We start from the raw sequence: 23,592 nt of genomic DNA, 5'->3' as shown, positions 1-23,592 counted from the left end.
TCATTAATTAAGACAATTTGCTCTTTGACTGCTCTAAAGAAGTTGAATATTAAGAGAGAAAAACTAAAATGAAGCAAAATTATCAATAGTTTCACTGCAGTGGAGCCCATAAAATGCTGTTGAGAGATAAGAACCAGTAAATTAAAAAAAGAGCCAAACCCCAGCCCATCAAATAAATAGCTTTAAGCAAGAGTGAGATTTTTCTGTATATTATGTACATGTGTTTAAAAGGAAAGTGGAAACATTTCAGAATTTCAAGGAAGAGAAGAAGAAAAATATTCACCTTTAAAGAAAAGATTACCTCTAGGATCCAGAAACTCCACAGCAAATAGCTATGTCTACACTAGAAATGGCCTTATTAGTACAGAACACAGCATACTCATATGAAAATAATTACATTGATAAATCTGTATTTTGTATGGGTGTACATACCCCTCCAATGCAAAACAAACCATGCTGTTGAAGCGTAATGTTGAATCTAAGCTAGAGGATTCAGTCAGGACTCACACCTCTGCAGACTCTTTAATACAGCTACGCTGGCAGAGTAGATTTGGCTTTATTCTAGTCTGTCTACATCGGTGGAATTCCACACATGCACTGGAAGAATCCTTTTACATTCCAGCCATTACCTGAAACTAGAAATTTGCCCTGGGAGGCAAGTCCCCTCTCATAAATAGTTATTAGATTAAGAATTGCGAAGACAAATTTAATATGTAGATAACTTTGTAATATGGCTATGATAAAATGACTGAGACCTTTGGGCCCCTGCCAGACGGTCAGGTAATGTCCTCATTGGATCTGATGCATGAGCCACATGGTTGTGCCTCCTGCTGTGCCACACACCTCAGATCCAATCATGCCCTAGTGCCAGCACAGGGTAGGGGTAGGGGGCAGGTTCCTACTGCACTGGCAGATAGCAGGCTCCTGCAGCTGGGAGCCTGCAGCTGATGGCAGTCAGAGCTGTGGTAGAGCCCATCAGCTGACTCCCAGTCACAGGGGAGTACCTGGCCACACGTTCAATTCGCGGTGTGGTAGGAATGAGCCACAAAGTTATTACACATTTTTTTTTAATAAATTGTATGGCTTTGTCTTTCTTTTACCACACCATTAACTGATTGAACTGATGTTGCTGGGTCACTGTTTAAAATGTGATAATCAGTTAATCAAGTCTTAAGTTTAACACGTAGCAGAGGCCCAGCTCCTACAATTTAATCCCCTGGCCAGACCCATATAAGGCTGCAGAGATCCAGAGACTTCCTTGAAATCATGAACATATTTATGCTTAGTAGACCTTAGCGCCCAATAGAACCATAAACCTCAAAATATTTTTGGGTTTGAATGAAAATGAAAATAATCCAAAATAAAATTAAAATGCAACTAGTAATTGGGTGAAAAAATAAAATACACTGACGGGTTTGTAATGATTAGTTTGATCATTAGTAGAAATGTAACACAGACATACATTAAAGAAATTGGATAGTGATAGTTTTGAGATCTTTTCACTATTTCAGAAGACTGGATATAGTTAATCCTCTGAGAGAAGGAAAAACCACCTGTCTATAAAATAAGAATATAAATAGGTTTCTTAGTCTTTATGTAGCTGCAATTTTGTGTGGACTAGTACAGATGCTGAGAAACCTGGTGAAGCAAATTTAGCATAAAGAAACATCAGTTCTTTTTTTTGCTGAAGCTGAGTAACCCTAGATAGCTAAAAAATGTTGATTATTTGATTTCTATGCAGAATAGACCCATTGTTTCCCTTCAGTAAGTGGATTTTCTCCTTGAAACTGAAAGATTGGTACAACAATAATTATGCTGTATACAAAGGGCATTGATTTAATTGATGAATTAGACACAAAATCTTTATTATGTTTCTTAAAGGAATAACATCTGAATGGTAGGGTGATAATTGCTAAAAACGACACCATTCCTTCCCCTTGAATATCCTGGGATCTTGCAAACGGATGAACGTGAGCAGATGTTCCACGTGAAATCAGAGGCTATCTGTACAAATACAAACTTCTGCCTATGTGGCTATTGTTGTATGATCAGTAGTCTTCCTTTACATGATCTAATTTTCCTCTACCAATGCAGTCTTATTAAAAATGAGCATGTTCTGCATTATTTTTTTGACTGAATTGCATAGAAAAAAGTTTCAAGACAAACTTTAGGGACAGGATAACAGCAATTAGTTGACAAGAATTAGACTTACATGATGGAATAATGGTTGTTTCCCAACACCCCGCTTTAGCAGTTGTGTTTTTATCCTAATTACATTTTTTGGAAAATAAAGAGGAATTTGCAGCTACTTCCCAATTCCCTCCATCACTTTCTGCTCTCAGGGTTCATGTCTGGGAAGATACAGAAAGAATGCTTTTTCCCATATAAGGAAGATTCTTACACATGCTCGGGAGCATGGAAAATTCTAGTCCTGAAATCTCAATTTCACCCCTAAATTTTAGCTAAAGGGATGTCTCTTATTTCTCCTCTTGCAATTTGCAAAGCGATTTCCCCCCATCATTTTGTTAATCAAGTTGGTTGCAAATACAATTTTTGCCTTCAGCTTCCTCTGTAATTCTTATTGTTAGGCTTGTGCGGTATATTTTGTTTCTCAGGTCTTTAATTTTATTATCAAAATACTATAATCACTTGAACATTTCTTCAGGCAGAAACTTTACAATCCACAGCAGAGAAAATGACTCCTTAGTCTCTGCAATCTTTGAAGCAGATATTTCACTTGAGTTTGAAGTTTTAATTTGCTGCAGTTTTCCCTCATCTTAGACTTGGAGAACTAATTTCTTCTAAGATCAGAAATGGTCTACGTCCATATTTCTAGCAGTTTCCTGTGCCGCAGCACTAAGTTTTGTGAGGAATAAATATTCTTGCTTAAGTCTAGAGCAGTCTTGGAGTCAATTCTTCAGCCCCAATACCTTTCTATTTTTGTCATTTGTAGAATCTTATAGTGTACAGAAATATGGTAGAGTACATGTCAGATGCCTATGAAGTCATGCTGTCCGGCCCACAGGGAGGCCAAGAATTTGGGGATGGAACATGCCACCAAAATCTTGGCAAGGGTGTTACCCTAATTTATTTATTTATTTTACTGATAGTGTGCAAACTTTTACTGAAAAACAAGCTTTTTTTTCCACTGACATATTCTTACTGAAATATGCTTTACATCGGGGTGGGCAAAATACACCCTGTGGGCCAGATCTGGCCCACAAGGCCATTCTATCTGGCCTGCGGGGCCCCTAAAAATTTAGAAAATTAATATTGATCTGTCCTTGGTTCCTGTCAAAAATGACAGAAACGTGGGGCAGTAGGACCCAGGGGAAGCCTGGTGGGCTCCTGCAACAGCAGGGCCCCCCTAGCTGGAAGCCCCAGCAGGGGCTTCTGGCCTGGGACCATGTGGCTGCCCCATGCTGGAACCTCAGGTAAGGGTGGCGGGAAGCGCAAGGGAGGACCACAGGCAGGGAAGGAGCCCGGGGAAAAGCTGAGCCTGGGGAAAAGTGGCCCCTTGCCCACCCCATGGCTCATGTTCTCTGCAGCAGCTGCTCGCTGTGGGCTGCAAGTGGCTGCAGCGCAGGGCACCGGCCACGGGGTGGGTAAGGCTGCTTTTCCTGCACTCAGCACCAGCTTGTAACCTGATCCCGCTGCCAACTTAGGCCCCGCCCATCAGGGCTGTGCATTGCAGCAGCAGCTGTGGCCTCCCCATTTGTTGTGCTGGGCAGTGTTTGCTGCTGCCCGCCTGAAGCTTGTGTGCTGGGCAGCCCAGAGGTGCCGGTGGCAAACGCTGCCCGGCATGGCAAGTGGGAAGGCCCCAGCTGCTGGTACTCCCGCGCTGCAGTGATTTGCAGCCCATTGTGGAGCTGCCTGTGCCTGCTCAGGACAGCCCTGCATTGGCTGCGAGCAGCTGCAGCAGGGAGTGCTGGCCACGGAGCAGGGGAGGGGCCACTTTTCCCTGCACTCAGCACCAGCTCCTTCCCCGCTGTCAAGCAGGGGGTCAGGGCTGCATGCTGCCCCTGCCTGTACCATGGGGCTGGGGGGGCACTGGGAGTGAGTGTGTGTGGGAGCACAGGGCTTGCACCCGTGTCCTGGGGCCAGCGCCAACAGGGCCCGGAGCAGGGCAGCAGCAGTACAGGGTCCCAGCCAGCAGGGGCTCTATGGAGCAGGACATGCTCCCCCCTCTCCCTGCTGGTGCAGCCCAGCCCAGCTCCACAGACGCCTGCCAGCCTGAGCCTCACTCTGGGCCCCACCAGTGCTGGCCCTGGGACATTGGTCCCAAGACATTAGGACACTGGTCCCAAGATGGTGACCAGGGGGCGTTGCATCTGCCAAGGGCATGCAGCCCTTGACAGCTTGCCAAAACTGGGTAAGCAGCCCTCCGCCCAAAATAATTGCCCATCCCTGTTTTATATATGTAAATGTAACTCTTCTGCCAGGCCCCACCCTGCTGCCAGGCTCTAATTCGAAGGATTTAAAACAAAGACTTGTAAAAAAGTAAAAGTTTGTTTATCAGTAAAGTTTCCAGGAAAAAAAAATCTTGCCTTATCAACACCCTCATACCCCCAACAACACTGTATACCATGCTGACCCCCACAAGCCTAACTCCAGCCTTACCCCCATCAGTCCCACTTGTCTGTTCTGGCACAGAACCCCAAAGAAGCCTACCTGCAACCCTGCAATATGATAGGACCAGATGCAGCAACCATAGCCACAGACACAGCCACAGACCCAGCCACAGCACGTGGCTAGAGGAGGAGGAATCTGCAAAGCCCCGAGGGAAGGCTTCTTGTAGTATGCTGTGTTCTGACTCAGACACTAGGCGGCACTGCTCTGCTGCGTGCATCCTTCAATCAAACTCCAGCTTCTTTCCCAGAGGGAGCGTCAGATAGCAGCTTTGTGTTTTTATGGACAGCTTGAACTTATTTGCAGACAGCTATTTTTAGCCTGACTTTTTAAGTTTACAGACAGTTGGCATCCCTGCTCTATGTTCACAGAATTGCTTTCCTAACATAGGCTAATATTTTGACCTGCTAAGGACTCATAGCCTATCCATTTAGTATTGCCATGAAAGCGCACTATTTATAGTATGAATGCAGAGGTCACATGATAAAAGTTAAGATGGCCAAGAAATTATGACCAGTTGGTGCAAGTGAGCACAGTTCTAACATCAAAGGCACTGTGTTTGAACCTAATGGACAACTGTCCCTAAGCCTGAGAAACCACATTTGATTAAGTTCTGTTCTGAAAACAGGCAGTCACAAAGAGTCTGAACATAGGACTAAAAAGTAAGAACTACTGAGATCCATCTTGAATCTGCCACTGACTTCTTTTGAGCAATTCACTTCAGCACTTTACTTTAGTTTACAAGCTTACAAAACAGGAGGAAAAGATAGGTACCTACCTCACCAGTGTGGGGAAAACTGACACCAGAGAAGCACTTAGTAATTGAATAACATTTAATATTGTGTATCTATCTGAATATTTTAGCTTCATCCCTGCAGACTGAAGTTATACTACGGGTCACATCAAGATGGAGAATGGCTGGGGAAAAACCTGAGCATGGCTATGCAAGGTGCACAGTAAATCTCAGGCTAGGTCTACCTTACAACAGTTTTGCTGATATACTGTCATCCCAGTAAAGTCTACCAGCGAGAAATTCTTTTTTTGCCAGCACAGCAAAATCACTTCCATTATAAGTGACATAAAGTACATCTGGAGAGAACTCATTTCTTGGTCTGAGTAGCATCCACATGTGTAGAAGGAAGACAGGCATGGTGGCAAGCAGGGATATCATCCTGGTATAGATTCAGTGATATAAGGCCCAAGCCTTACACTAATGGCACCCTCCAGTCAGCCAGTAGCTGATCATTTGTGCTAGGGAGTTAGAGGCAGGTGGATAAGCTAGCCACATCATTCCCTCATGTGCTCCTAGTTATGCAAGTGGGGTGCCTTAACCATGCTACTGTGCTTAACCAAGCCTTCTAAGCTCACATGGACCATAACTGACTGATGGGGAAGAGGAGTTTGCTGGCACAGGGGTTTTTGTTTCCCTCTCCCCACCTGCTCTGACTGCTTCCGAGTCACACTGCCAGCATGGGGAAGAATGGGTTTGGACAGATGGCTGGGGTAAGAAATATGTAGTAGAATACCATGCTGCTGCTCCAGAAAATTTTTCATGAACTAGTTATTCGTACAACAGCACGTTCATGCTGAAGAAATAGCCATCCCTCTTAATAAGCAAACCATACTCCATTAAACAGAACAGTAGTAGGCCTGACAAGAGAGTTCATCTTCTAGAGCTAGAACAAAAAGTTCAACTAGTGTCTTATAACTATGCAACTATGCTGTATTCATATGATTTTTTAAAGCAGGACCTCTGTATTTAAAAGAACTGAGACAATCTACTTTGCAAATAAAATGCACTTGATACAATATTGATAGATCAACCCGGACCACAAAGAAAAAGTCTTTCACTGTAAGGGTGGCCAGAGCCTGGAATAAGCTTCCCAGAGAGGTGGTGCTCTCACCTTCCCTGGAAATCTTCAAGAGGAGACTGGATAGGCACCTGGCTGGGGTCTTATGACCCCTGCCACCCCAGTGCTCCTTCCTGTCCATGGCAGGGGGTCAGACTAGATGATCTGTCTAGGTCCCTTCCCACTCATTGATTCTATGATTCTATAAAAAAAAACCCTGACCTTCTGAAGAGCCATTTAAAAACGAGGTAGATGAGACTGCATTTTAATAGACTAACCTGTTTTCAGAAAGATTAAGAGACCCAAAAACTGGCCTGTGAAGCTGATGCTATACATGAGCTTGTATGCTGAAGACATTTGCAACTTTCACTGAAATCAAGCACTGTTCTCCCCTGAAAAAAATGGCATCTCTTTATTCACCATAGCTGCTGATTTAAGTGACAAAAGGTTTCTACCCTTTTTCACTCTCAGCACTGCACAGTCACAACAATCACAGCAGTAATCACTGAGCTGCCATCTACCCCTTCCTGTTCATCATCATCAGAATTGTTTACCAAGTTCCAATGGCTGACACCTGTGTAAACGCACTGGCGCATGGCTGTCATTAGGAGCATTGTTTCAAGAAATTAAATCGCACAGGTACAACTAATGCCCTGAATTAGCTCGCTACTAATATTGTGAGAGAAGGAAAGACTCCGTTTGATTCTGAACTTCATTGTAGAAAAAACAGAGACAGTTTTGTTACCAGTAACTAGAGCTCATTTATTATGGGCACCACTTAGAGATACTAATTGTGAAAACCCAACATGGCAAATTCAGGGTTACTGGTGTAAGAGTATTTCTAGAATTCTTGTGTGATGTCATTAGGCATATTTTTAACTGCCTCTTATAGGGTCTTCTGTTTCTTTGGCCATATCTATCCCCAAATGGCACTAGAGTTCCTCTTCTAGAGCTGGAACTGAAAGTTCAGCTGCTGCCTTGTTACTATGCAAGTGTGCTGTGTTAATGTGAATTTTAATTTGTATTTAATATGAATTTTAAATCACATTTTACACTAAATGAGAGGAATTTTCCCCATCAAAATATTGCATTAATGAACCATTAACACTCATCAGTTCCTCAAGTGGAAGAATGAGTTTAATATTTAGGCACTTTATATGTTATTATTTTATTGGTACCTCAGCACCTCAAGTGCTAAGACTAAGGGAAAAAAATCTTCCACTCAGTCTCTAGGGAAAGGAGGATAGCTTGATTTATTTGTTTGACAGCTGTGTAATACATAAGGCACGTGTGTGTGGATTCTAATGAAGGGGAACATGGAGCTGTTAATGTTGTGAGGATTATATACTTCTCTCTTTCAGAAGTATGCCTCATAGTCTAGGGCTAGCCTCAGTCCCCGTGACAGTTCCCTCCTGCACTCACCACTATCCTGCTGACATGTAGCATGTGAGGTCCTGAATACAAAGGGAGAGCTACATCCAGCAGTTTACAGCAATTTATGTCACATGTGGAAATGGACCTTTTTTTGTATCACTGTTGTTATATGCTCATAAAGCCATAAAGTCCAAAAGCTCTCCAACTGCAGGCTGCTGACAGTAGATTTTAAATAGAAAGTAAGTTCTTTAAAATTTCCTTCCCCCCTTGGCTTCTCACTTGACTGCTGCCCTTTTTCGAATATAGCCTGTGAGTCATCTTCTCCCAGCTGATTTTGTCTAGACTGAGAAAAATAAAAAGGCAATTTTTGGCTTCCATCCAGGCCATATTATCTCTCCAGCTCTTCCAGTGTGAGTTCAAGTGACTTCACGTATATGTTGCATAACATGGAGCTGGGAAGAATAAGCCTTTTGGGAACTTTAAAGATGAAGGCTTTGGAGGGGGACAGACATAATGAGAGTTTGAGTGGAAGCAGATGAGTGACTTTAGGATATTTCTATTCACTGCCGTAGCCTCTTGGAAGTGGGGCGATAATTATTTTCTAAACATCATCCACATCATCATCACCTAATATCACACCAGACAGTCCCAGAGGAATATTGGTACATTTTTTATGCCTAAAAACTGAAGAGGCATCATGGGTTCTCATTCAGTGGGGATCAGTGTGCCCTGACCTAAAGCTTGGGGAAGAGGAAGTTCAAGATGAAAGCAGCCTGTATCTGACAATGGGCATCAGTTTTGCTAGCTCCTCTGTTTTTATTCAAAGAAAGTGAGTATTTTCCTGATGCTGCAATATACCTTACGGTACTGAGTCCCTGTGGTTTTCTACTACATATATATTTTACTGACATGTCCTCTGTAGACTACAGGGATTTGCATGTTAGTTCATTAACTCTACAGAGGAGGAGGTATGGGACCAGCTGTTTCATCTATAAAAGGTACTTGCTTAAACAACTGACAGTGTACTAATTTTGTTTTTGAAAGCTGGGGGCAAGCACAGAGAATGTCTTAAAAAAACTGAGGAAACAGGCCTTGACTAACTCTTTGGGTCAGATTTGTAGTAGCATTTGCAAGGGATGTATCGACAAATCTCCACCTTGCTGCATTCTAAATAGCATAAGTTCTTCCTTGCAGTTGTAAATCGTGTTTTTTCTATATGCAGATGCTTATCAGCAAGTACAAGTCCAGGTTTTAAAGGATGCAGTTGTGCATGTGCATTTTCTCCTGGACATCTAATATACCTGGCTTAGAAAAGCCATTTGATTCCAAAATAGTGAGTGATGTTTTATACCATATAGTGCATAAAAACAGTCAAACCAAATCTTCACTGAAAATAACGACAGACTTTCTGCTATCTTCAAAGAAGTCAGGCAGAGTTCTGACCATAGGGATAACAAACCTTTGTCAGGCCTCCCACAGATTCCCAATGAAGCCAGCAGGAGGCAAAGCCTGGCTTTGAACCCCTAGGAAGTGATTTTCAAAGGCAGTCATCCTGGCCTAATTTTAACCCCTCTGGTTCCAGTAGAATCATTTAAACCAATACCGAATGCTTGTGAAAAACCCTACCTTTAATGCAAATGCGTTTGTGAACCTATTGTGAACCCCTTCAGCTTTCTACAGGCATAGAATGAATAGAGTGACCTAACAACATAGCCTCCTTGTGGTACATTACAATTCTTACAGCCTATGATCTAAAGAATTTCCACAAAAAGTAGTAGATTGTGAATATTCTTAATGTCTAAATATATATCATGTGCGATATATAAGGGTTTAAACCTATTTCTTTCCATCGCTTATTAGGACAGTTTTGATTAACTAAATAGGAAACCCACAGCTCTTTAAATCAATCCAAGAAAACAATGACAATAAACAAAAAAATCTTGGAATTGTCTAGATTCTTTACCCTGGGAGAAATAAGTTAATGAAAGCTTTCTACTCCTGTTGGCATTCAGCTAAATCTGTTTCTAAATGTTTATTTCCATGCATCAAAAAGGTAGGTAAAAAAAGCCTTACTTCCTGTCAGGAACAGGTGCAAAGAATGGGGACAGAGAAGAACAAAGAGACTCTACGGGCATTTTTACACATATTTCTGACATGGCGCCAGGCGCTTTTAATTAGCGAGCCATGCTAATTAAAAAGCACCAGGCGCTGCATCAGGAACACATGCATCAGTGGCGCAGCATGCCTCTGCACTGAGAAAATGGTGGCGGTACACTTTGAGCTAAAGCACATTGAACATGTTTTATAATGCAGGTATCAAATTTAGGTGCGATTAGTTAAAACATATTAATGCACATGTAGACGTGACCCAGCTCTAACTTTAGTACTGGGTCTTCCCAGCCCCTAGGGGCACTTGACATGGCAGGGCTATAGGGACTTGGTACTAACTTTAGTGCTAAGTTTCTGCATGTGTAGACACCTGCCAAAAATCACTTCATGCTCATTAGCTTCATGTGCACTAAATTTAGTTGTGCTTAAATGCATGTGTAGATGTGCCCTCATTGTAGAAAAGATGTATTTGAGGACTGCCTAGTGGAGTATGATCTGACCAGCAGGTGCATTGCTTCCCTGGAGATTAACACCTTCATAGAGACCAACATGAGGCCTCTGCACCATTTAATCTTTCAACCTACAGTTTGACAGGGACTTAGTGCAGAAGCTTTGGTATCTCCCTTCACAGGGGGCAGAATTTCCCATTTCTGCTTCTGCTACTGAATGTTTTGGATATTTATTTCTTGCTTTTATGGCTGCAGAACTAGGAATAAACTTAGGCTTGATCTAGTTTTAGGTATTAAATGTGGATATTTTGATTTTGTACTTTCTTTAAGAGTCTCAGGTTTTGGCCTTGTTTAGGACTTTGAAAGAAAATAAAATGCAGAGTAAGGGAACCTATTCCAAGGAGGAATTGGGTGGGTACCTTCAGTGTTTGCATGGAATAGTGACATTTTCTTGCTTGTTTCTAGGGAAGCAGTCTGAAAAAATAAAGGACTTGCTTGAAAATAGTTCTGCAAACACTGTAACCATTTACTTTGTAGTGTGTTAAATGTCAATGCATGCTGAAGTTCTGATGGCTGGGAAGACTGGCGTGAAAACCTAAATATGATTAAGGCTTTTAGCAGCAATAACAAATGTTCTGTTGAATCATCTTCACATTCTTAACGGAAGATTAATTTACAGTACTGTGCTCGTGTTTGAGATAAAACAATCTCTAATCATTTAAGTTGTCTATTTAATAAGGTATTTTTAAATCAGTACTTGAACTGTGAAAATAGCTTTAGCAAATGCTAAACAAGAGCTTTGAAATATTAATATATTTATAGTTAAGCATGATACCCAAAGTGTCTTTCGAAGCACAGTACACTGTACATTCAGATTTCACATTTATGCATGTAAAATTAAAGTTGGGAGAAACATAGTATTTTAAATTTTATTATCTTGTGGCTCCAGTGACGGAAAAAATGAAATGCTTCCTGCAGTTTATGATATCAGCTAAAATCTTCAGGCTATATACCCTCTTCTGCTTATTTATTATAATTATGGGGAAGGGATTGTGAAAGCTGAAAGCGCAATTGTATTATCAGCCTATTCTACTAGAAGCCTTAGAATCAGTACAGACTTATAAAACAGTAGTCCTTTTAGTAGGCAAAAATTGTTTGCAAGAGATTGTTTGCTTAAGAATTGAGAAGAACTGGTCTTTTGGGGAGTTACTAAAATCTGGGGTGCATAATCCATTAAGAATGGGAACTAGAAGGTAAAAGCAGCACCAATGTACAGACAGGATGTGGTGAACTTTAGTGCTCCGGAAGACATATAGAATAGAGAGAAAATACTTTTACAACTTCCCTATACTCTTCCTGGGTGGAAGACAGATTGTTCCAAACCATTGCTGGTAAACTGGGAGAGGAAGGAAGCAGAGGGGGGCAGAGCAGTGGAGAGGAGGATGACATTAGATGGTGCTTACCTCGCTGCCCACAGTGGGTGGCAATTCTGCCTCATAGAGAAACTGCTAACCATCAAAGGAAATTATTGGTGCTTCTATTTAAATGATCTCATGAACAGCTTCATCCATAAAGGATCCTATCTTGACCTTCTGGATCTGGGAGGTGTAAGGGAGCTGTTAGAATTCAGTTTTTGTGGGTTTTGATGTCAATACTTCTGGCAAGATAAACACTGACAGGTGAAGATGTAAGTCCATGAACTCATACCCGCCTGTGGCAGTAATTGAAGTAGTCACAAATCAACTAAAAACACTGAAATGTTATTAAAATATCTGTGAGCTCTAGGATAGACTCAAAAGGAAACAAAACGTAGCTTTACAAAGGTTAACACTCAAAATTTGGAAGTTGAGAAAGTATTTTAGTAAAAAATAATCATACCATATTTTTTGGCATACAACACAGCCCAGAACAAGACATACACTTTGTTTTTGAAAGACAGAAAGAAAAAGAGATCTCTTCTGGCGGTAAGTAACTGAGTAACAGCAGCTAGGGAGCTGAGCCTGTTCATTGTTCTGCTCCCTGTGCATTGCATGCAGACTTACTTGTGCATCCCTCTGGCAGAAGCTTAAGTGGCAGAAACTGTGGCTACCATATTTCTTCACTGATAATGTGCACTCAAATTTCTAGACATGTTTTTTGGGAAAAAGGTGCGTTGTATATAAGAAAATACGGTGTTTATGGAGTTTCACAAATACCTATCACATAATGTTTCTAGTCAACATGTTTGTTTAAATTTTCTATCAGTCTAGAAATTCTGTATTTTATTTAAAGTAAATATTGAAATTTAGTCATTATCAGTTTAATTTATTTACTTCCAAATGTTATTCAGCAGAAGTGACCTTACTAAAATTTGATAGCAAAAACCTACAATATTTACCAATTAACTTAGACATAAATCCATTCTGGAATCCTAGATGAATATATTTGCTTCTTAAAATGTGTGTACACAACTTCCATTAGCATTGTATGCTCACATCTAGAGGGGAACCTAGTTAAACTGAATGTTTTGTAAACTCATACTATCTAATTATGAAACCTCTTTTAATTGCTTTTTTTTTTTTGCATTGCTTCTCCAGAGACCTGTATACCGATGATTTATAAGAAGTGATACAATATATTCAGAAAGGAAAAAATGCAAGGACTAGTACTTTTGCAAACTGTAATCCCAGCCTAAACTTCAAGAGTCTGGAATGAATCCCAGACAGCTTGCATCTAAATTATTCATTCAGCTGGAACCTGAACTGTGTATATAACAAGAGTTGGAAAAACAATTATGGGCTGTGAAATGGGTATGACAGGATTTCAAGAAAAGGGAGCTAAAAAGAGATTGTAGGATCAATACAGTAAGAAGATCTTGTAACATTCTGCTGAGCTGAGTGAAGAGATCCTGCATAAACAGATTATATATGAACATTGTTAACAGAATGCCATTCTGTTGGTGTTTTTAGTGCATGTGTGTGGGGTGGGGTGGAGGGAGTGGTCCACAATAGTGCTGGTAACAGCACCAATTTGTCTACTTTAGACTGGAGTTTCAGTTCTGTGAGACTGAAGCAAGATAATAGGGTATCTGCCTATTGTACATGAAATGTTGCATAATTTTAGCAGTAAGGCCCTAACATGCTCTCCTGGGCAGAATGCAGACAGCCTGTGGAAATCGTCAATAGCTTTATCATGTAACCAAGCCTGAACAAGTTTTCATGGGCTGGCAAAAGAGACAAAAGAAACAACTTCAGGAATATAGTTCTTCCTGCCTTGTAATACATCCCATTCAGACAGTTACTTTGCTCTCATTTCCGGTCTTACTTTAATAAACTTAACTCAGTTTTACTATTTTAAGCTGATACATTTGTGCATCAACAGAATGTACTTTTTCCATATCCACCTCCTATTAATTTTAAAATTCACAGTGCTTAAAATAAGAAAATAGGATTGGCTATTTTAAAAAAATTCATGTCTTAACTTCATTTACTTTTCTGATTAATACATTTGTTAACAAATATTTTATTTGCTATGTTTCTTCAGGACAGTTTCCATCTAGATTTAGAGGTTTAAAATCACACCATAAATAAGGAGTGGGCAAAGTCCAGCAGCCTCGGCTCCCAGCCTATCTCCATGGAGATGTGGGAACATGGGGATGTCACAGCATGGGCCATGATGGCGTGGGGCTGCAGAACCAGGGCTTTGACCCTGAACTGTCACACCCCCGTGTTGTCATGCCCCCACACTCCTGGGGTCTCCAGGGAGACTGGCTGGGAGCTGAAGTCCAGCCACCAGCCACATCTGTCACTTTGCCCACCCCTGCCATAAAGTGCTTACTCTAAGGGGATGACCAAAAATCATAGAATCAAAATCATAGAATCAAAAGTCATAGAATCAATAAAGTCGGAGGGGACCTAGACAGATCATTGAGTCTGACCCCCTGCCATGGGCAGAAAGGAGCCCTAGAGGTGGCAGGGGTGATAAGACCCTAGCCAGGTGCCTATCCAGTCTCCTCTTGATGATCTCCAGGGAAGGTGAGAGTACGACTTCTCCGGGAAGCCTGTTCCAGGCTCTGGCCACCCTTACCGCGAAGTGGTTCTTCCTAATAGCTAACCTAAACCTCTCCTCCCTCAGCTTGTGGTCATCATTTCTGGATATAATCTTCCCAGAAGTTGGAATTAAGTATTTAGCACACATTGAAAGACAAATGTTGCCCTCTAAAGGAAACCATATGGGTGATAAGAGAGTAGAATTTGACCCTATCTAGGATAAGCTGTTATAATGTTTGCAGTGAGGAACTAAGAATGGATTTGACAAAGGAATTCAGTTAGAATTTAAGTGCATAAGTCTAAGAGACTGAATTGCAGAAACCTGCCTGAATTCACTGAGCACCTGAAACATCCCACATGCATATGTTTTCTAGTAAAAAATGTAACAAAACACAACTCAGTCACCTGAAATTCAGTTTCTGGATATGTCCAGATGTATTTTGGGTGAGCTGATCATTTAGGCAAAGTTCCGTTTAAGATTATTTGTCATTCATAAACTAGGCTCTGTACCCAAGTCCCCTGAGTAGGCCTATTCGATAGGCCTATTCAGAGTAGACCGACAGTATTAAGTTAAGCACTTATAGCAGCTTTTGCTGACTTGGGATGGTGTTCGTCTTTTATGTAATAGCCTAGTGGTTGAAGCATTTGCCCAGAAAAAGTGGAAGGTCTGAGTCCTAGGTCTTCAGACTAAGAGGATAAAACCCCACACCTCCCACCTTGCAGGATAATGCTCTCACAACCAGGCTAGAGGCTAGCCTGGATTGAAGACACTGTTTAGCTATCCTGGGACACCTTGCAAAAAGGAAGAGTCATCAGTCAAGAGGGAGAGAACCAGCAAAAGGAAGCATGATTCTACAGCCCAGTGATGAGGGCTTTGGGAAGAAGGGATATCTAGGGTCTGATCCCTATTTTCAGTGCTGTTTCTGTGTGAAGGAGCTAAAACCCAGAACCCTCTTCTCTTACCTGCTGAATTACACCATTACAGTCTTTGCTACCAAAGTGTTTCCTAGATTTTTCCCATGCAAGTATAGTCCAATGATGAGTGCCTTAGCTTTTTAACATTAATAACATTACAAAACATAGCATGGATCCTGGTCCAAAGGAGATACATAGTAGCTTATTAGGAACAAGTAACAAGCTACAAAAATGAGTCATTAGATTTTTCATGGTATCAGCGCTCAAGAGAATGTTTTTCCCACTAGCCCAGTGACCACTTCCTTGGTTCAATTGTTCTCCTTCTGTGAACTACAACTGGATCTATGATCTATGGCGATCTATGGACTGCAACTGGGTATTAAGAGACCAAACAGTAAAGAACAGATTATTTAATGTGATGAAAGTGTGAGGCTAAAGCACTTATTCTGACTGCTCTTACATCCTGGTCAAAGAAAGCTTTTTTATTAGATAAATTATTTGAAAAAGGATATCTTGTGCATTTGTCTAATATGTTGACAAAGTTTTATGAGAGAGGAAGGAAGTAAATTGAACCTTGAATTTCCATCTTAAGTTTCCAACATGCCTCTGTTTTTAGGCAGATATTGCACACTCAACTAAGTTAAGCCTTTCATTAACTGAGGACCCTTACACAAGCTCCTTCCAGGCTCTTCCAATCACACTGTAACTTTTGAACTTTACACAAAGCACCTGGGCTAGGGGCAGACTTTACACATAAACCAGTTTAAGCGATCAGAAACTGGTTTAAACCTGCAACAGAACAGACATTCATTGCACATAACCCAGTCTGAAAATGGCTGAAACTGGTTGGAGATAAACCGGGTTGAATGTAGTATCAGACTTAACTGATTTGGGTCAAACTGTCTGTTCCAGACTCCTTGCTGGTTTAAGTTAAACCAGACACCCCCAGCATCCCGGCATGCTCTCTGGGGTGGGCGGGGCTCTCTGCTCCACAGCAGGGCTGTCCCTTCCCCTCTGCTCCCTTGCTGGAACTCCAGCAGAGACTTGTAGGCAAAGCAGTGTCTGCTTGGCTTTCCTTGCCCCACCCCACCTTGCTGCTCAAGCAGCAATCCCCCTCCCCACTCCCAGAGCATGGGCCATAGTGAGCATGTGGTATGCTAGCTAATGCTGAGAGGTGTCTGTGTATGACAGACAGGACAGTCTCTGCTTAGGGCTTTTTGGAGCTAATCAACAAGTAGCTGGTAATGCCCCTACATTCCTTCCTTGGAAAAACCTATCTAAGAAGATCTTGAACTAATGAGAGAGACTTTGTTTTTTGATGGGGTGCTAAATGTTGATAACAGCTGATAAATGCTCTGTTATCAACAGCGAGGGGGTGGGGACCCCTCCCTAATCAGAGCATCCTGCTGGTGCCTGGCCACGCCTTCCTCAGCTCAGCAGTATGGAAGGGAGGGAAGGCTGCTATAATGCCCCTGGCTTCTATCCTGAGTCACTGCAGGCATGTGCTTGAATTTCTTCAGTCCAGAGGGGATGTTTGTGCAGTTACAAACCAGCTCAGGTTAGCCAGCTTAGACTAACTTGAAAAGATTGAATCAATTCAGGCTCAGGCTTTTTGAATGTCTGTCTCTAGGCTTAAAGTTTCAATGTGATTGATCTTCACAGATGTTTGACATTTGGCGGTTGGGGGTCAGACCCTCCATGGCTCTGAGGCCAGGAGGCAGAGGGTGCTGTTGCATGTCTCACAGCATGTTTTGTGGGCTCCCCGGGTTGTAGAAGAGTAGCAAGAAGGGGATAGCTATAGCCCCACTTCTGGGCGAGTAGTGGTGGGAAAGTAGAATTCTTCCCTGTGCCCTGTCTGGGGAAGCTGGCCAGGGCACACCCACTCCCTGCAGAGTAGTTTTGCCAGCTTCCTTGCTGGTGATGGGCAGAATGGTCTCTCCCTCGGGTGTGTGTGGGGGTGCTCTCTATGGGGAGAGAGCCTCCCACCCAGCAGACACAGCTGGATGGTAGCCAGCAAAAGCAATCTATGGGGGGTGGGGAAGGGGCTGAATCAGCCATGAATCTTGCCAACCTCCCTAACTGGATGACATACTGGGAGCTGGTGGAAGGGTGGGATCTGAACCCCTCTGCCCAGGCCAGCTTCCCCTCTGCCCTGGCCTAGCTTCCCAGGGGTAGCTAGGCCAGGCCTGTGTGACAGAGGCTCAGACTGCACTCTCCTGCCCCAGTTCCTGGTGACACTGTGTTGTCAGAGGTACCTTCCTCCCCTCCCCCTCCCATTGCACAGGGAGGAGACTATCAGGCTCACCGCTCTTCTTAGGCAGAGCTGCTTCCCTAGGCAGCTGTTAGGCTTTCTACAGGGCTTCCTGTAGAGCTGTGGAGCTGCATAGAGCCTGGTGCTTTGCTCTGTGGCTGTAGGGGCAGCAAACTAAAACTCCTCTGAGTGATTTAAGGCACATTACACCACTGAATTTCCTACAGTGGCTGGAATTAATGTGAAATAAACCGCCAAGGTGTGCAAATACCAACACCATTAAAGCGGTGCAAAAGCATTTAGCTGGCTTTAAAGTGTCATACACGCACACCTCTCGTTTCATCTACACATGGCCCTGAAGGCCAATTTCTGAATTCTGGTGGCTTCCGAAAATCTTGGCAGATTTATTGTCATTTTGTTTATGTAGGTTCAGGTATAGCACTATATCCAGAACCCTGGAGGATATAAAAATAATTTAACTTCTCAAGGCAGAATTTCTTCTTGGAATAGGAATCAAATAAGGATTACTTGCGATTCCTGTTTCTCAAACTGCTGACTAGTTACTCATGTTTCAGATAAAGTCCCAAATGCAAACTTAGAAAATGACAAACCAGCCAAAAAGAAGGTATAATTCTTTAGGAGAAAAAGTTCCCAAGGAGCGTGTGTGCAAATCATGGCAGCAATCAGTGGTGCTTACCTACTTCAGCTACTCCTGTGCCTCCCTATCTCAGCCACTGCTGCTGATTCCCCTGATGTCTATCCACTCTGCTGCAACTGCTGGTTGCCACTAGTGAGGGGAACTGGCAATCACAGAAATCAGTGGTGAGGGAAGCAGAAGTGACAGCACCAGTAGAGTGGCATGGAAACACCCAAATTTACTATGGTAGGGCACAAAACAAACAAGGTTTGTGAAACACTGGAAACACTCAGGAAATAGTATCCTGTGACTCAGGAGACTATCTAGCATGCTACCATAAAACCCACTTTCTAGCTCACCCAAAGAAGCATTACAATTGTTTGTGGACCTGATTATGCAAACACCTGTGCGCCCAGCTTTATTCTTATAGATTAAATTTTGCTCTGAAGTGTTTGTAACTGGAGCCTGTGAAAGGTGAGAGAGTAAGTATGGTAATGCATTCAGAAAGCAGTTATAGGGAGATAAATGATTTCTTTTTCTGCAAGAAATAGCTGACTTATAGTAGTCACATCCTGGCAGATTAAAATGCTTGATGTATGTATCCCTGAATGGGCATATTAAAATTTCATGCCATCTTTTGAAAATTGAAATATAATACTATAAGCCAAAAGCCAGCATTGCTATCCAGAGCAAATAAAGGGCTGAGGGAAGAGGCTAGAATAAAGGGATCCAAACACCCAAATAGCTAAAAATCCTTTAAATAAGGAGCCACAGCCAAGCACATTTCAATTGGAAACTATTAAAAACTAGCCAACTGTCCATCAAGAATGAAGGGGGGTATGGGGGAGAAGGGGGCTGGGATGGAGAGCCACCACCTAATGCCCCAGGCTGCCACTGTTCTGTCTCTTGCAGGGACTGGGGTGGGGTTCCTGAAGCCAGCTCCCCCACCCCTGTCCGCTCCTCAGTGCCGCTTTGGTACCATGGCGGTGCTCCCCCCATGCTTGGAGCACTCAGATTGGCTGTTTCCATCAGCCAATCAAAGTGCAAATAAAGCATTATGGACAGACAGACAGACTTAGGCTTTTATAATAATCAAGTTTGAATACAGAGAAATTCAAATATTAAATGTTGTTACATTTTAGAAAAAAAATAAATTAAGAAGGCTAAGTTTTTACCACATTTATAGGCATAAGAATGGGTCTTGGAAAAGGTAGATAATAAAGCACTGATTGGTAGAGGTGGAGACTGGTAAATGAACAAAAGGACAGTCAATAAAATTGAAAGGCAACAAATTTAAGACTGGGAAAGGGATTTAAAAAATAAATAAAAACCATGTGCTGGATTTACCTGTGGAACTCATAACTAGATATGGTACTGTGGCTAAAGGCTTGGTGTAATTAAAAATAATGTATATGGATAAAAACAGCAATAGCTACAAGGGATTCTATGTAAAAATAAGACCACCTGCACATGCTTTGGCACAGGAGCAAACTACTTACTTAGGGGAAGGTTCTTTTGAGCTCCCATCTGATCTGATGGGAATGCCTTCTGCCTTTACACCAAAACAATTCACCATGCCAAAAATGATATAGCTTCTCTTTTAACCTGGTTTGGCCTAAGATTTCCTAATTGAATAGATTTTGAGTTGTACTGAACTCCAAATACAGCCAACCTTCTGAAATAAATGATGCAAGTTTAAATCATAGAAATTTAGGGTTGGAAGGGACCTCAGGAGGTCATCTAGTCCAACCCCCTGCTCAAAGCAGGACCAGCCCCAACTAGATTATTCCAGCCAGGGCTTTGTCGAGCTGGGCCTTAAAAGAATCCACCACCTCTCTAGGCAACCTGTTCTAGTGCTTCACCACCTTCCTAGTGAGAAAGTTTTTCCTGATAACCAACTTGAACCTCCCTTGCTGCAACTTAAGATCATTGCTCCTTGTTCTGTCATCTGCCAGCACTGCGAACAGTCTAGCTCCATCCTCTTGGAACCTCCTTTCAGGTATTTGACGGCTGCTATCACAGCTCCTCTTAGTCTTCTCTTCTGCAGACTAAATAAACCCAGTTCCCTCAGCCTCTTCTCAGAAGTTACGTGCCCAGCCCCAGGACAATTTTTGTTGCTCTCCGCTTGACTCTCTTTAACTTGTCCATATCCTTTCTATATTGGGGGGCCTACAGTATTCCAGATGTGGCCTCACCAGTGTTGAACAGAGGGGAATAATTATTTCCCTTGATCTGCTGGCAATGCTCCTACTAATGCAGCCCAGTATGTTGTTAGCCTTCTTGGCAACAAGAGAATACTGTCAACTCATATCCAGCTGACTATCCATCATAGGCCCCACATCCTTTTCTGCAGAGCTGCTGCTTAGCCAGTCAGTGCCCAGGCTGCAGCGGTGCATGGGAATGTTCCGTCCTAAGTGCAGGACTTTGTTCTTGTCCTTGTTGTACCTCATGAGATTTCTTCTGGCCCAATCTTCCAATCTGTCTAGGTCACTCTGAATCCTAGCCCTAGCCTTCAGTGTATCTACTACATGCCCCAGCTTTGTGTCATCCATGAACTTGCTAAGGGTATAATCCATCTCATCTTCCAGATCACTAATGAAAATATTGAACAAAACCAGCACCAGGACTGACCCCTGGGGCGCTACACTTGATACTGGCTGCCAGCTGGACATTGAGCCATTGATTACTACTGGTTGAGCCTGACAATCCAGTCAGCTCTTTATCCACCTTACAGTCCATTCATCCAACCCATACTTCCTCAGCTTGCTTGCAAGAATGTTATGGGAGATGGTATTAAAAGCCTTGCTAAAGTCATGGTATATTAAGACCACTGCTTCCCCATGTCCACAGAGCCAGTTATCTCATGATAGAAGTTGTAACAGTGGGGGTCCCCAGGCACCTGAAGAGATCGATGCCCCCCTCTGTTTTAGGGCAGTCTGCCCCTGTACTTTCCTGCCATGCCTTGATGTAAACAGGTCTATAATGCAGGAGGCTGCCCCATTTGCAGCCCTGGTATACTAGGCCAATTGCACAGTTCTGAGCCATCCCTACACTGTGTCCCATGCCTCACAGATGGTATTCTATTCTCCATGCTACTCCTCCAATACCTCACTGGGCCGTATTCAGCCTCAGGCCCCACTTGGTGGACCTTGGCCACTTGGTCACCCACTGGACCACATTTTACTCTCTGACCCCCTCACTGGGTCACCCATCACCGTCTGTAGGCCACACTGGGTCCTGACCTCTTGCTGAGCTACTCACCCCTCAGGTCCCTCCCAATGGACCTTGGCCCCTCTCTGGACCTTTTGCCCCTCAGGCCCCACTCAGTGGGCTTTGGCTCCACCATGCTTTTCTGCACACGCCACACAGCTTAGAGAAAATGCTGACTGGTAATGTATTTGTGTTATTTTCTTAATGGGGTGATAAACACTGTGATAAACACTGTTATCAATTCCCTGCTTGGCTGGTCAGAAGGGGCAGGGGGAAATCTCTCCCTAATCAAAGCATCCTGCTGGGGCTTGGCCATGCCCCCCTCAGCTCAGAGCTGTGCAAGGGAAGGGAGGGCTGTTCTATTGCCCCCTGACTTCTAGCCTGAGCCACTGCAGCCATGTGCCTGCATGGCTGGGATGTCTGTGCAGTTAAAGTGATTTAGCCTACCCAGGTTAGGCTAACCTGCAAAGATTGAATCAAATCATGCTCAGGTGTTTTGAATGTCTGTCCCTAGCCCACATGTTACAGGAGCTGCAGTCTTCAGGCCAGGCGATGTTACTCCTCCAGCTCCCCAGATGTAACTGCTGGCCCTGCTCCCAGGGTCTGGGCTTATACTCTTCCTGCCCAGCCCTCTTCCAGTCAGGCAGACCTCTGCAGCCAGATGACTACCTAACTGGGCCTGAACCCACCTGCCAGTGGCTTCACAGCCTGCCTGATGGTCTTAAAGTATTTCTTTAAAATACAACAACCAGCTTTCCTGGACTCCTTTTCCCCTTAGACCAACCACCCAGAGGATCCTGCCCCTCAGTTCCTGAGGGAGTCAAGGTCTGCTCTTCTGAAGTCCAGGGTACTTACTCTGCTGCTCTCCTTTCTTCCTTTTGTCAGGATCCTGAACTCAATTATCTTGTGGTCACTGTTGTCCCACTTGCCATCCACTTCTATATCCCTTCCAGTTCTTCCCTTTTTGTGAGCAGTAGGTCAAGAAGAGCATGGCCCCTAGTCGGTCTCTCCAAAACTGCTGTAATGCCCTCCTAGCAGATGTCAGAGTAACTGACATCCCCCATGAGAACCAGAAATGAGGTACTATTTATAAAATGACTACATAGGGTTATATAGGGCTATAGCCCAGGAAAGAACCCATACTACACCAAAGTCCAGTTATTACATAAACACAAAGTAAGTAATACTGACCAAAGAGACTGTGCTGACCAAGCTTACCTCTATATTTCCTTTACCACAGGAAAGCCTCCATTGCAATCCTTCCTGCTTCCAGACTCCCTCAACTAAACAGGTAGCACTCTTATTCTTTTAAGCAGGGGACTAAATAACTGGTTCCTGGTACATCCTCCCTCTCAACACCAAACATCAATTCTGAAAGGGGTTCCACCCCAAAACAATTCTGACTGGTTTCAACCCACTCACTCTTTAAAGTGGTATACAACTCTCTCAATAGCATTTTGGCAAAAAGTTCTTTTTCAATACTTATTTTAGAAGCAAATTATTTTTTTTTTTAAATATAGACATTATTTCAGCATCCTCATGTGAAAATTCTACTACCTTAACAAAATAATTGCCAAAAATCACTCTTAGTTATTACTGGGCTGTTTCTTTTGGATTTATTTTCTGCCCTGCTAGTCAGTAAAATAAGGTGCAGCACTATGGAGACCCTGAGGCTTTTTACAGCCATGTCTGCTCTGATTTCACTGACTGTGATGCATAACTTAAGGATTTGGAGCAGTGGTTCCTGTACTTATAATACAACCATAGCCAAACAGATCCATACAGCCTGACTCAGACCATGTTCCAATCTGCTACAATACCACTCTTGAGATACAGACACTGTAATTCATTTAGTTGTCACCTACAGCCCCCAGCTTGAACCCCTTGGACACATCATTAATGGATTATATACAAGATACTAGACCTCCTGGAAAATGACAACCATGGGGACAAGCCGCTTCATCTTACAGGAAGCTCCTGACCTCAACCTGTGTCTCTCCAGCAACAGACTATCTAACTCCTGTTTTCACCAAGGTACCAATCCTTGCTCTGGACCTGGCTTCCTCATCAACCCCGACCACATAGACTCTATTTTCATTGCTGGACCAAGTATCATGGATCATATCATTCAAGGTTTATT

At 42.9% G+C, this 23,592-nt stretch overlaps 1 protein-coding gene across 1 annotated transcript in view; it reads right to left on the bottom strand.

Annotated features, from left to right (window-relative positions):
• The window catches only part of EPHA6 (EPH receptor A6), a 948,424-nt gene that overhangs the window by 149,876 nt on the left and 774,956 nt on the right, over positions 1–23,592 (bottom strand). The window lies entirely within an intron of this gene.

This window comes from Crocodylus porosus, unplaced genomic scaffold (assembly GCF_001723895.1).
Source record: "Crocodylus porosus isolate Cpor-Errol unplaced genomic scaffold, CroPor_comp1, whole genome shotgun sequence".
Lineage (NCBI taxonomy): Eukaryota > Metazoa > Chordata > Crocodylia > Crocodylidae > Crocodylus > Crocodylus porosus.
Note: the sequence above shows the minus strand (reverse complement) of the source record. Positions and strands in the feature narration are given on the sequence as shown.